Genomic DNA, 14,719 nt, shown 5'->3' on the forward strand with positions numbered 1-14,719 from the left:
AGGATTAAGGATACTTTTAGTGCGCTGTTCACCGAAAATGTTGAAACCCTGGATAGTGTTGACCGTTTAGGATATGTCAGTTCAGATTCTTCTCCCTGCCTCAGAGTTTTTTATTTATTTTTTATTTATTTTTATTTATTTTTATTTTTTTATGAGAGGCATTTTGAATCATACTGAGATTTACTGAGTACTAGCTCTATTATGTGCTGGTCTGTTAAGGACCTTGAGAGGGTAACTGTGTCATCCTGACAACAATGCACTGATGAGATGTTCTCATTTACCCCAATTTGCAGATAGTGAGTGTGAGTCCCAGGGTCGCAAGCTAGTAGATGGTGGAGTCCAGATTCAGACCCAGTCCCTTCCACGGGGATTACCCTGGGCCATCCCCCATGCCTGTGTACTATCTCAGTTTTTGAAACCGGTCGGGGAGCCAAAGTTTCATGTTATTATAATATAGGCCAAGGGTAGGCGACCTTTTTCTCTGAAAAGCTAGATGGTAAGTATTTAATTCTTTGCTGTGGCATATTCTTCTTTTTGTTGGACAAGAGGGGTGTCTTTTTATTTTCAGAATCCTTTAAAAATGATAAAAACCAGTTGTAGCCCACGGACCATACACCAACACAAGCCAAATGGCTGTGCCCTCAGTAGGGTTTGCCTTCTGTTTGCCTCAGCTTACCAAGTCGGGACAGCTTTTCCTCCGGACTATGGAAACGATCCATGGAATTAAGTAATGTTTTAGCAATTCTTGTGAGCTGGAGATCAAGCGGTATAATTCCACAGCAAACAGACTGACAGGCCCAGCCTCCTTTGCAGCTGCCTCCAAGGGTTTCATTAAATGCTGACCAGCCAGACCACTAATGTCAATTGTCTGCTCTGTGAACGGTTCTGTTTTATAGAATGTCAGGTACTGGTGGGAGCAAACATCTCAACTTTTCCATTCTGACCTCAACAATTTACATCAGGGCCCTCGCCCAAAGGATATGTGATGAAGCAGGGGAGGGGGCTTAAGACTTTTGACTGTCTGGTCTTAAATCTAAATCAATCAACAAATAAAGAGTCTCCTCCACGCCTCCTCCCTAACTTCCAGGGCTAGGTCTGTGACATAACAACAAAAGCTCCCCCAGGGAATTTGAAAATCAAGAGAGAAGGAAAACCAGTATTTCTTAATTTCTTAATCTTTTTTTTTTTTTGGGGTGGTGAGACACCCCTCTGAGTACTGCAAATCACTGTAGAACCCTATCCCTCTTACGGCTCGGAGGAGAGACACCGCAGCTTGGTAGTCGTCTGAAGACTTTTTAGTCTCCCAGAAGGCTAGGCACAGGCTCACTTTAAAACATCTTGCTTTAAAAACTGCAGGAAAACTAAATGCTTAAGTGTGTGGTATTGACTGAAGAACCAGACCTCTTCTGAGGCAGCCGTGTCTCTGGAGGAATGTGCTCTCAGGCTGCCGCCCACCTGTTTCTGGGTCACTGCCATCACTCAGCCACCAGTAGAAGAGATCCATTTTCTTGGTGTTTCTGTCTGTGTCATTCAGGGCACAGCAAGACCCAGTATGGAGCCCCAGAGGTTTGGTCCTCTAGGTCCCCTGTTCCTTATCTCTGCGCGTCATGCTTTCTAGCTGGCTCGCTTAATGGGAGGCCATGGCTCCCTCGTCCGCAGTTTCCTGTGAGTGTTTTACCACAAGTTCAAGATAGCCCTCTGGGAAGAGGGAAGCATGAGCTGTCTCCTCACACTCCTGCTCAATGAAGCATGTGTTCACAATAAATTTTATTCTTCTTTCAAAATGGTGCCCTTTGGAGTGCACCCCCCTGATCTATACAGAGAGGCAAAGCTGGCACACACTGGTGTGAGGGCCCCCGAGTGGGCACCTGGGGGGTTGTCATTGTTGCTGAAGTGGTAGCCCAGGTGGCTGCTGAGCTGGCCCCTCTGAACCTGGCGTTAGGTTCTTGCACGGTTGTTCTCTTGGCAGCTCCAGGGGGTTGAATTGTGTCCTCCAAACACCCATGTCCACTGGGACGCTTAGCATGTAGCCTTATTTGAAAATGAAATTTTGAAGGTGTTATTAGTTAAAGGATCTCAGCTGAACTCCTCTGGGAGTGGCCTCTAAATTCAATGGCTGGTGAACTTGCGAGAGGAGCTACACACCTGAGGAAGGTGGTCACAGGAAGATGGAGGTGGAGATGGGAGCTGTGCTGCCACAAGCTCAGGAGCTGAGGAGACACAGGGGGATTCCTCATTAGGGTCTGAAGAAAGAGGAGGATGGCCTTGGTGACACCTCGCTCTCTGACTGCTGACCTTCAGAGCAATGAGGGAATGCATTTATGCTATTTTAAGGCACCCAGTCTGTGATACTTTGGTACAGCAGCCCCAGAGGACTAATGTGGCTGCTTTCTAATTACATGGCTAACCAGTGGGCCAACCTCTTCATGGAAGGAGACCCTGACTCCTGGTGTGCCCTGGATGCTGCTCGTAGAGAAATGAGTGAGGTCCCAGAGCCTCAGATGTGAGGGACCTGCAGTTCTTGGATGTGCTAATTTATTGAAATATTCAGCGAATCACTTGACCTTTCTGTATGTTGGTGTCTGTAGTCTGAAATGGAGCCAAATCTTCCCTACTTCTGCTTTTCCACCAGAGTTTCTAACAAAATTTCAGAAATTCTAACTGATAACTTTATTGTCGCTACTGTCCAACCTTCTTCGGCTCCTTTCTATCTTCCTTCGGTGTCTTTGCTCACAATTTCTTCTCCATCTGGGACCATCCTTCCCATATTCATCATCCCAAATGCTAAATCCACAATGAGCTGAATGGTGATTTGTAAATCTCTCTGATCTCCTTTACCAGACTGTAAGTTAGTTGAGATAGGGATCCTTCATGCTCACTTCACAGCCAACTCGAAGTACAGCATTTTGTAAGTCCTCATTTATAATTCATGCTACACACAATCCAGTATAAAGGAATAGTTTAAATTCAACGTAAATGCTAAGGGTAATGTACTCATTTTGGTATTTTTAAATGGCAAAGAGCCATGTTTTTCTTCATGTGATTTTTCTCTCCAGTCTCTGCCCAAATGTCACTGAGTTTGGTTAAAATTACAGATCTGTAGCATGGTGTTGTGGGTAGAAGGAAGGCTTTAGAGTTAGATTAACTGGGTTTGCATCCTCATTCCACCATTGCCTTGTGCAGCCATGGGCACAGCTAATGCTTGGCCTGTAGCTGGTTTCACAGCCCACTGAGGAAAACCTACCCCACTGAGAGCTTAGAGGCTGCACGAGTCCTGTCAGACAGATGGAAGCTGCTGGATGTGAACTCTCTTTATCCCCTTATCTATTTTTATTGGCTCTTTTTGTTTCAAGACGGAAGACCAACCTAGATTCGATGCAAAGCCTTTCTTGGTATCTAGACATCATAGAGAAGACCTATATAGTTCCATCGTGTGTCAGGCAATGTGCCAAGCACTTGTGTGTCTTAACTCATAAGGGAGGTACTATTATTTTTCTCATTAAGGTGAAGAAACTGAGTCATGAAAAGTTTAGGTAACTTGCTCAGATCTTCTCAGTTTCCCAGAGGCAATGTCAAGACTTTATTCCAGGCAGTCTGGCTCTGGAATCTGACTTGAATCTCTACACACATTGCACTGAAGTTAATTGAAGTAAACAGACAGTGAAACATATGGACTTCCTGAGTGGCCCAGTTGGAACCCAGATCTGTTTTCTACACATTCTAATCAGTGGCAGATTCTTAATAACTGACCTCACTGAGCCCTTTCTATCAAGAATGGGTACAGGGGTGTCTGGGTGGCTCAGTGGGTTAAGTGTCTGCCTTTGGCTCAGGTGATGATCTTGGGGTCTTGGGATTGAGTCCCGCATTGTGTTCCTTGCTTAGCAGGGGGAGTCTGCTTTTCCTTCTCCCTTTATGCACTCTTTCTCTCCCAAATAAATAAATAGAATCTTTTTTTTTTTTTTTTAAAGAATGGGTACAAATGGCAAAAACTCAGAAGAATTTAACAGTGGTCAAAATTCCCTTCCATTTAAGACTTCCCTCGGAAAAACAAGTCAAGAACAATGGTTCACCACAAGAGTTTTGGTAACAGAACTGAGTTTGAAACCACTCAGTAACCCTCGGGTTTGGGCTGGGCATGTGTTAGTCTGTCTGAGTTTCCTCTCTGGTGAACTCCTCACAAGGCTACGATCAGGATCAAGTGAGACAATGCGATGAACCTCAACTAGCAGGTGAAAGCAACACCTGATAAATGCTATTGTGCCATCATGGAAACCACAGATGCAGTGATTCTAAGTCCGTTGTCATGATGTCCCGGCATGCCACAATCCCTCGTGAAGATAGAATTCCCTTAAAATAGTAACAAGAAGGTCAACATTTGTAAAGGATAAATTCTTTATTTTCTGCAGATTAGAGTACAACAAATGTTATCTCTGTGTCAATGCTGCTCTTGCCTACATGTTTATATGGCTTCTGGAGGAGGGAGAGAAAGGTAGAGCTAATTAGTGAGGAGGGATTGTGCATGACCTGGGTATATGCAGGATAGTGTCAGATGCCAAGTGTGAGGTGGTGGAAAAAAAAAACAAAACAGCAAGAGCCCTCACCACTCATCTCATTCTCTACCTTAGCGGTAAAGAATCTACCTATGAGCTATGGCCCCTGAGAGAGCCAAAGATTGTTCTAGATGGAGTAGGCTAAGCATTGCTTTCAGGAAGAGTAAAAGACACGTTTTACTCCTACTTGTACAACTTCTTTTCAAACATACATGTGTGTATGTGCGTGTGTGTGTGCATTGTTGGTATGTGTGTGTGTGCTGCTGGGATTAATAAAATAAAAAGTCATTTAGAGACTTAATTGAATTCATAGTAACTCCTCGTTATTATGTGTTTTCCAATCAGCAAATAATCAAAATACTAACATATTGAAGTGATTTTTTTTTTATAATAGAAAGGGTGCCATATACCCAAAAAGACTGAGACATACTCACGGGTGAAAGGGTCTAGCACAATGTCTTGTGCGTTCAGTTGCTCCGCGATCATTTCCATCCTTGTCCTTGCAGCAGTGGATCATGTTGCTGGCTCTTGTCAGGACAGGGACGTGAGCCAAACCACTGGCCAAGAGGTAGGAGGATCAGAACTTCAGGTGATTCTAGACTAGAGTAAACTCCAAGGCCACGGGGACATGGAGTTGGAGGGTGGCTTTAGACAATACTTCCTTGATAACTGCATTGTTCTCAAGGAGATCAATTCAAATTCATGTTAAGGCTATACAGCTAGGCCTCTCTCTAGGAAAGAGCTAAACCAAGGGGCAGAGTTTCTGGCCAGTTGGGCTAGGGTTCGAGCTTCCCACGGGTGTTAGAATTGGTGTGAAGACAGCAAAGGATACAGTCAACAAAACTCAAAGACAACCTACAGAATGGGAGAATATATTTGCAAATGACATATCAGATAAAGGGCTAGTTTCCAAGATCTATAAAGAACTTATTAAACTCAACACCAAAGAAACAAACAATCCAATCATGAAATGGGCAAAAGACATGAACAGAAATCTCACAGAGGAAGACATAGACATGGCCAACATGCATATGAGAAAATGCTCTGCATCACTTGCCATCAGGGAAATACAAATGAAAACTACAATGAGATACCACCTCACACCAGTGAGAATGGGGAAAATTAACAAGGCAGGAAACAACAAATGTTGGAGAGGATGCGGAGAAAAGGGAACCCTCTTACACTGTTGGTGGGAATGTGAACTGGTGCAGCCACTCTGGAAAACTGTGTGGAGGTTCCTCAAACAGTTAAAAATATACCTGCCCTACGACCCAGCAATTGCACTGTTGGGGATTTACCCCAAAGATACAAATGCAATGAAACGCCGGGACACCTGCACCCCGATGTTTCTAGCAGCAATGGCCACGATAGCCAAACTGTGGAAGAAGCCTCGGTGTCCAACGAAAGATGAATGGATAAAGAAGATGTGGTTTATGTATACAATGGAATATTACTCAGCTATTAGAAATGACAAATACCCACCATTTGCTTCAACGTGGATGGAACTGGAGGGTATTATGCTGAGTGAAGTAAGTCAGTCGGAGAAGGACAAACATTATATGTTCTCATTCATTTGGGGAATATAAATAATAGTGAAAGGGAAAATAAGGGAAGGGAGAAGAAATGTGTGGGAAATATCAGAAAGGGAGACAGAACGTAAAGACTGCTAACTCTGGGAAACGAACTAGGGGTGTTGGAAGGGGAGGAGGGCGGGGGGTGGGAGTGAATGGGTGATGGGCACTGGGTGTTATTCTGTATGTTAGTAAATTGAACACCAATAAAAAAATAAATTAAAAAAATAAATAAATAAAATAAAATAAAATACATTCTCCACTCCCAAAAAAAAAAAAAAAAAAAAAAGAATTGGTGTGAAGAGCCAAGGAGCAGAAAAAAGGGAACTTAGCTGGTGCCTCTCTATAGTGGAGACAGAAAGAAAGCTGCAGCCCAGTGCCGGGGCAGGGGTCCCTAGCAGCAAATCCTACCCTAGGTGCAGCTGACAACATTTATTTGGGGAGTGAGCTCCTACAGACTTCCAGAGTGGGCCCTCAAGTTTATAAACTAATAGCTCAGGGTCAGCAGGAAGCAAAAGGTTATTCCTCACAGCTGGGCAGATCAAAGGCAGTCAAAAAAAAAATGTATGATTTCCCCTCCCTCCCAACACCCTACATGGGTGGTCATCCATTCTTTGCATATACATCTTTAGTGATATCAGTCCCTTTAGGGGTCAGCAGGGGGTCACATTCCACTCAGGGGAAAGTAGACCTGTTTATTATTGAAGATGGGGTGTTGCAACTTGTCCCAAAGGACTTCTTGGAAGGAAGTGAGGTTATGATGTCAAATGGCAAGTTTGTAAGGTTCCAAGTTAGGATCTGATTATTTTTGCAGAAGGTTTCAGTAGCACATTTGAATACAAATAAAATTGTTCTGTGGGGGGTAAGTGTGTGTATGTGAGAGAGAGACAGAGACTGGAGGGTGAAGAGGCAGGAAGATAGATGCAGATTAGAGAGGAAAGAAACTTTTTCTTAAGTGTTGAAAAATATGGCATCCTTTCAGGAGGCAGGACCTAAAGCACAAACGTTTCAAGTCCACACTTCTGGAATTCTCTGTCTTTCCTTTCTGTTGATTTTGGTTATTGTTCCAACTGCTAATCATTGTGCAGCTATGCTTTGCCAGGCACTGGGCTCAGTGATTTCCATACAGTGCAGTACGTACCCCTTGCAGCAGAGGCAGTATCTTCTCCCTTTAAAGTGAGGAAAACAGGGTTCGAATTCATTAAACGACTTCTTCAAGATCACAAATTCATCCAAAGCCTAGCAGAAGCCAAGCCTTGTGAGCCACCCCTGTGCACATCCCTCATCTCCATACTTTCCTGTACCCGAGCCTGCCTTTCATTATTAGGATCTCAGAAGCTAGAATTAGAAACTTGGAATTACCATTCAAAACTTTCTTCCAAACTGTGCGTAATGGGATCACAAATTTAACTCCCAGCTTCACGCAGATGTGCAAAAGAATAAAATATGCAATTTTACTTTCCTCCATAATTAACTGGTTCTTTCTTCTGAACTTCCACGGAGTGCGAAAATAAATTAACTAAATGTCCAGTCTTATATAACCTTAGCCCAATTTTAAGTTAAATAATGCCTTCAGGTAATGTGTTAATTTCACTCTAGGAAAAAAAAAAAAAACTCCGAGAGTCATAGAGTTTTGCTCTTTCTTTGGAATTTGGACATAGGGAGGAGGGGTGTGTGGCTTGGCATAGGGCAGGTATATTAGGACAGATAATGCTAGCTTCTAGCAAGCAAACCCCCTCAAAAATTTTTTTGTGTGTGTGGCTTAACACAAACAACGTTTATCTCCCCTTCGTGTCATCTTTGATATGGGAATGGCCGCTTTTCACCAAGTGGTGACTTTGATTCAGATTCCTTTTGTTTCTTTGTTTTGTTTTTCCTTCAAAACATCCCTTTCTCTCCAATACGTGACCTTAGTGCTTTTCCAGGAAGAGGATGCATAAAGGGATTGTGCATGGGTGAACATTAATAGTGCTCACGTTCCATTTATCAGAACCTGGTCACAAGGTCTCAGCTGAACTGAATGGGGAGCTAAGAAAAGAGTTTTCCTATGTGCTCAAAAGAGGACACAGGACTGGCAGGATCTAGACAGAGTCTGCTGCAGTGATGAATTTTCCCCTGAGCCTTGCATCTAGTTCTGTCTGCTAGTGCTGGCTGCCAGCGACCCTCTCCGCCTAGTCACTGGGTTAACGACCCTCTTCTACTTCTGATGCTGAAATGGGGGGCTGAGGTGACTCAGTGTCATTTGTCTTGGCTCGGCCAGTGCTTCCAGTGGGGCTTGCTGCTGCCTTGACCTTGCATTGGCTCCCACTGGCACTTACCACTGAGCCTCCCACTGTATCTGTGGTCAGCTGGCCGCCCAGCCCCTGTTGTGGGGTCATCTTGCAGGGCTGTCGGGGACCCAGTGAAGCTCAACTCAGCAGCCATAGCACCCAGGAACTATGGGGGGTTGCAGTCAACTTAAACGCAGCCTGACCACACTCTTGGAATTATCTTTGGCTACAGCTTAGGTTGGTGGGAGGTTGCCTGTTAGCAAGATTCTTTTCCGAGTTCCAAAAGGGTATCAGGATAGATGCCTCTCCCCATTAGTGCTCCTGTCCCCTACCCAGTATACCTCCTTCTCTGCACCTAAGTCCAGATCAAGGAAGTGGGTGTCTGTGCTGTTCCCTGCACCCTATCCACCTTCCTACCTTCCCCAGGATCCAACTAGGAGGGTGGACTTTTCTTCCTCCTCCCTCTGCTTCAGCCCCTCCCTCACAGAACATCCTTCATACTTACTTAGAAAAACACTTCAGATTGAGTCTGGGGGTTGATTGAAACCAGGTGTCCAAGGGTTAAAGAAGATAAAGAGATTTGCATAATCCCGTCACAGGACCATAACCTGGCTTGCTGGTTACCGTAGAGCTTCGATGATCTAGATTTTGACTTTCAGAATTGACTATTACCTCAGGTTTTTTTTTTTTTCTTTATAGTCATTCTATAACAATTTCTAATCTTTCCCAGGCAGGCAGATGCTGAGGGTGGAGAGTAAAGGCATGTGTATTCAGACAAAAGAGAAGCTTCATTTAATTTGAACTGTCTTAGTTTAATGAGGATCCTCTTAGGATTATGGACCAGGATGCATTCATTTAACAAATATTTATTATGTTCTGAACACTGTTCTAGGTAATGGGGATACTGCAGTAAAGAAAGCAAACTGCCCTTGAGAAGCTTATATAGAGGTGAAGTGGAAGGACACAAAGTCAGTGAATATATATATATATATATATATATATATATATATATATATAATGCTAAGTAAGTGAGGATCTATGTATATAATGCTGAGCAGTGGTAAGTGTTAGGGGAAAAACACGAAGGGAGAAGGGATATGCCATACTGGATAAGATGCAAGACAAGATGAACAGGGAAGATCTCACTGAGAAGGTAGCTTTTTTTTTTTTTTTTTTTAAGATTTACTTATTTATTTATTTGAGAGAGATAGCAAGAGCAAGCATGAATAGGGAGAGGGGCAGAGGGAAAGGGAGAGAGAGAATCCCAAGCAGACTCCACACTGAGCATGGAGCCCAATGTGGGACTTGATCTCAAGCCCAAGATCAAGACTTAAGCTGAAACCAAGAATCAGATGCTTAACCAACGGAGCCACCCCAACACCCTGGAAGGTAGCTTTTGAGCAAAGACCGGAAGGAAGTGAGAGAATGGGATATGTAGATTTTTGTAAGAAGAACATGGCAGGCAGAGAGGACTGTGAGCACAAAGATCCCAAGGAGAGGTCTTCCTGGCTTCCTGGAAGAATATGAGGAGCCAGTGAGGACAGTGGAAAGAAACGAGGGCAGGGGTAGTGGGTGTGCAGGTGATGTTGAGCCTATGCTTTATGCTAAGTGTGATGAGGAGCTACAAGGGGTTCTGAGCAGAAAAGGGATTTGATCTGACTTCCATTTTAACAGAACAGCTCTAGGCTAGTATTTTTTGTGAGGGTTTCAGGCCACAGTGGCTCATCTGGAAACCTTTCCATGCGATCTCAAGGATGTATTCCTATGCGTGGAAGTCCATAGAGGTGAGACCGGCTTCATTGTCGGGAGAATCTTTTCTCTTATTCAGTTCCTATAGAATCAAGGTTGCAAACTGTTGCTTCCAAGCTAAATCTGTGTCTGCCTGTTTGTGTAAATAAAGGTTAATTGGAACACAGCCATGCTTATTTTGCTGATTTGTTGTCTGTGGCTGCTTTTGAGCTACAATGGCAGGGTTGAATAGCTATGACAGAAACCATATCATCTGCAAAGCCTAAAATACTTACCAACTGGCCTTTTTAGGAAAATGTTTGCTGACCCCTGCTATAGGAAACAAATACTGGAAAATATCCAGGAGAGAAAATCAGACATATGAAATGTGGGAACAAAATATATTGGAAACTAGAGGATGTCAAAACACGATGCAAATGCATTGGTACCAAAAATATGTCATAAAATGAAAAGGAAATAGGAATTTAGTTGAAATATAACTTCATAGAAGTTGGGAGATCTGGGGATGTCAGGGGTGAGCTTAGTTAGGATTGCTGCACTGGTGACAGTGTGGGTGGAAGAGTTACCTGCCGAATACCTGCTTTCTCCACTAGAAAACTTAGTGGATCACAAACCAGTCTGAAAAATTCCATCAGAGGTTAGAGGATGCATCTGCATTTGACCTGATTTGCTAATTGCCTTGCCTTTTTTTTTTTTTAAGTGTCTTGCTTAAGTATATGCCAATTTAGTCTAAGAGATCAGCAACCCCTTTCCATTATCAGCTCCTATATATTAATGTCAGATAATAGCTAGTAATAGCCTTAGTTCTTTTAGAAGTGTGCTTAATTTTGCAAAAATAATGGGGGCTTTCTTCTTCTCTCAGACCCCGTTCCATGCTTCATTCCCTTCTGCTTAACATCACCAGCTCAGCCTAAGGCAGTCGTGGTGAGAGGACATTTCCTGCTAACGTAGGACTGTCGGGTGCTGGGTGGACAGCTCCCAGCTCGCTTCCCACCTGAGCCCTCTGTGAAGCCGCTGCCTGGCTGCACCAGTATAATTGGTTCCGCTCAATGCATGCATAGTCACCAAGACATTTTCCAAATTACTTATAATTAATGCTCTAGTCATTACAAATGAGTTGTCTCAGACCAACTCCAATTCCCTATTCAATGGCCCACACAGGTGGCGTAGTCAGAGCTGGGGTCACAGGTACCTCAGCCACCTTAGAGGAGGATGCCATTGCCTAGTCATGCCTGTGGCTGCAAATAAAGTCATGCTGATAAGTGGTTTTGGTATGGATGCCAGCTATTATCTTTCGCAATTTTGCATAGAAGAGTACTTAATCAGGTATTATCTACCCTAGGGTCATTGATACTACTCCAAGAATATGTGCTTTTATTGCAACATTATGTGCCTGTACCCTGGGCACATTATGTATCTTTACCATTGTCCTCTGGAAAGTTAATACCATCACCTATGTTCCCAAGCACCCAAGCACCACAAAGAGTCTCTGTTGCCAAGGTTGGATCCCATGTCCATGCAATGACTTTGTAGGATTGCCTTAGCCCTGCAGAAATTGAAGCTTCAGGGACATCTTTGGTCTTGACTCAGCCAACTTTGTCAAAGTTTATAGTGATTCAAGAGCTCCCTGTCTAGAGCTGAACTGGGTTATAAATAGAGTGTTTTCTTTCTTCTAGGAGCTTTGCGTGAGTGTCAGGGCAGTGGGGCAGTAAGTTCCTGCTTCCTGCTCAACCCTTGGGTCTTATCTAGTCTATACCCTCATAGGTTGGTAGAAACTGGAGTTCAGGAGTGGACTCTAGGTCCTGGAGGATTTGCATATTTAGAACCCAGGAAAAAAACAGAAGGACATTTGTATACTTAGGACCAAGGGAAAATAATCAGGCAGAGAAGAAAACAAAATTTTCAGGGTTGCAGCCTCGGTCACCCAACACAGTATGGGAGACTAGATCTGGCCCAGAGCACACTCGATACTCAATACTGAAGCTCCCAGCTAGGATGAGTTTCTTCTGTACCACTCTGCTAGGGTTCTCCAGAGAAAGAGAACCAATAGCATATACGCAAATATGTAGAGATTAAAAAAAAATGTGTGGTTGGCTTACATGATTATGGAGGCTGAGAAGTTCTACAGTCTGCCTTCTTTTATCTGGAGGCCTAGGAAAACTCATGGTTTATTTTGGGTTCAAGATTAAAAACCTGTGAACCAGGGAACCAGGGGAATCAAGATGAAATACATCCCAGGCCAAGTCCAACAGCCTGAAATCCAGGAATGACAATGCTCATGGGTAAGAAAAGATGGCTGTCCCTGCTTAGGTAGAGTATTCATCCTCCTTTTGCTCTTTTGTTCTATTTGAGTCCTCAATGGACTGAATGATGACCAGCCATTGGTGAGGGTGATCTTCTTTATTCAGTTTACCTAATCAAATGCTAATATCATCCAGAAAAACCCTCATAGCCACCCAGAAATAATATTTTACCAGATGTCTAGACATCCCCCAGCTTAGTCAAGTTGACATAAAGTTTTGTTTTTTTAAAATTTTTTAAAAATTTTATTTATTCATGAGAGAGAGACAGAGACATAGGCAGAGGTAGAAGCAGGCTCCATGCAGAGAGCCCGATGCAGGATTTGATCCTGGGACTCTAGGATCACGCCCTGATCAAAGGCAGGCCCTTAACTGCTGAGCTACCCAGGTGTCCCAAGTTGACATAAAGTCAACCATCGCAACCACCAGGTTGGTAACTCAATGGATATACTTAGAAATAGTGATGTCATTATAGTTACCAGGTGGCATTTAAGCTGGGCTATGAAATATATGGAGCTGAGGAGGGCATTCCAGGCCCAGGGCATAACTTGGAAAAAAACAGGGAAGTATAAGAGTAAGGGAACTTCCCAAGCAAGTGTTTCATTGGCTGTAGTGTTGAGTATATGAAAAAGAGCGGTGAAAACTGCTTTTGGAAACAAAGCACATTGTGTACCAGGCTCTTTCTTGGTGCTATGATTACTATAAAGAGAACTGGAAAATAAAAAGATAAAATGGACATGGACCCTGTCTGCAAGAAGTTTACATGTTGAAATGAGCTTCCATGTTGAAATGAGCTTCCATATAGCCTTATGGTAGCAGTAGGGTTTGCTGAGGCAGTAGCATCTGGAGAGATGCTATGTGCACTATAGCTAAGACCTTCTTATACCTCCAGGCCTTGGGATACCCACCCATGGTGATTGATACTGTCACAGTAAAGGGGCTGGTAGGTGGGAGTTCTAAGCTATGATGGTTAATTTTATGCATCAACTTTACTCGGTCATGAGTTCCTAGACTTCTAACCAAACATTATTCTGGGTATGTCTGTGAGAGGGTTTCCGGAAAGGATTAACATTTGCATTGGTAGACTGAGTGAAGCACACTGCCTTCCCTAATGAGGGTGGGCTTCATCCAATCAATTGAAGACCCAAATAAAACAAGAAGCTTGAGTAAATGGAGTCACTGCCTGCCTAACTTTTGAGCTGGAATACTGGTCTTTTCCAGACTTCAGAATCAAACTGAAACATTGGCTCTTCTTGGGTCTTGAGCCTGCTGGCTTTTGAATTGAGGTTTACATCATTGGCTCTCATGGGTCTCAGTCCTTTAGACTCAGACTAAAATGACATTATTGATTCTTCTGGTTCTCTAGCATGCTAATTACAGTTATTGGGGTTTTTTTTTGGCCTCTATAAGGGTGTGAGCCAATTCCTTAAAACAAATGCCCCTCCCTCTCTCTTTCTGCCTACTACCTGCCCCCACTCCCAACACACACATCTTATTAGTTCTGTTTCTCTAGAGAACACTGATAGAAACCCAATTGGAGTTCAAGAAAACTTGAACTTTTCAAATTACGTGGTGTGGTGTGCTCTCAGCTCTAAAGAGTTCAGGGCATGTCTTTTTTCATCCTCTGCTTGGCCTGGAAGTCAGAAAACTCCCCTTACAGGGAGAGGGTTGGGGGTTAAGAGGATAGGAAGTCTTCCCTTTTCTGACTCATCAGCCCCTTTAGGCTACCTAAAAGTCCCTAGAGCTTCCTCATTTCAGGATCTTTTCAGAAGAATTCTATGGCATCAATTCCCAGGGCCCAGTGGATCATCTGGGAAATGAGGTCTTCTGGCGCTGCAGGGAACTGCTGTCAGATACACAGCACCATAAACAAGCACCAAATAAGAAGGAGAATGATTATCCTTCATTTTTTCCCTCTTCTTTGCTGTCTTATCAAAAGGTTTTGCTATTAACCAGAAATTTTTTCTTAAAGATTTTTCACTTTGTACCAACCACAGTGAATGAAGCTGGGGGGGGGGAGGGGTGGCGGACCTCTCCAGGTGCAGGAGTATCATTGGCTACTCATACAGCAGCTCTGGCTCTTTCTGCTGAGTTAAGCGGGATTTGTGTATTCTCAGCCCCACCAGCGTATACTCGTAGATACACACAGGGAGGTGTGGAACCCCACCGAAGGATATTTTTATATGATGTCAGAAAGATGTGGTTTCTATCCAGTACAACATGGAGATAAAAATCCTTTGTATTTATAAATTCTTTCATCTTAGCCCAAAGTGCTATTC

The sequence above is a fragment of the Canis lupus genome, chromosome 7, assembly GCF_011100685.1.
Source record: "Canis lupus familiaris isolate Mischka breed German Shepherd chromosome 7, alternate assembly UU_Cfam_GSD_1.0, whole genome shotgun sequence".
NCBI lineage: Eukaryota > Metazoa > Chordata > Mammalia > Carnivora > Canidae > Canis > Canis lupus.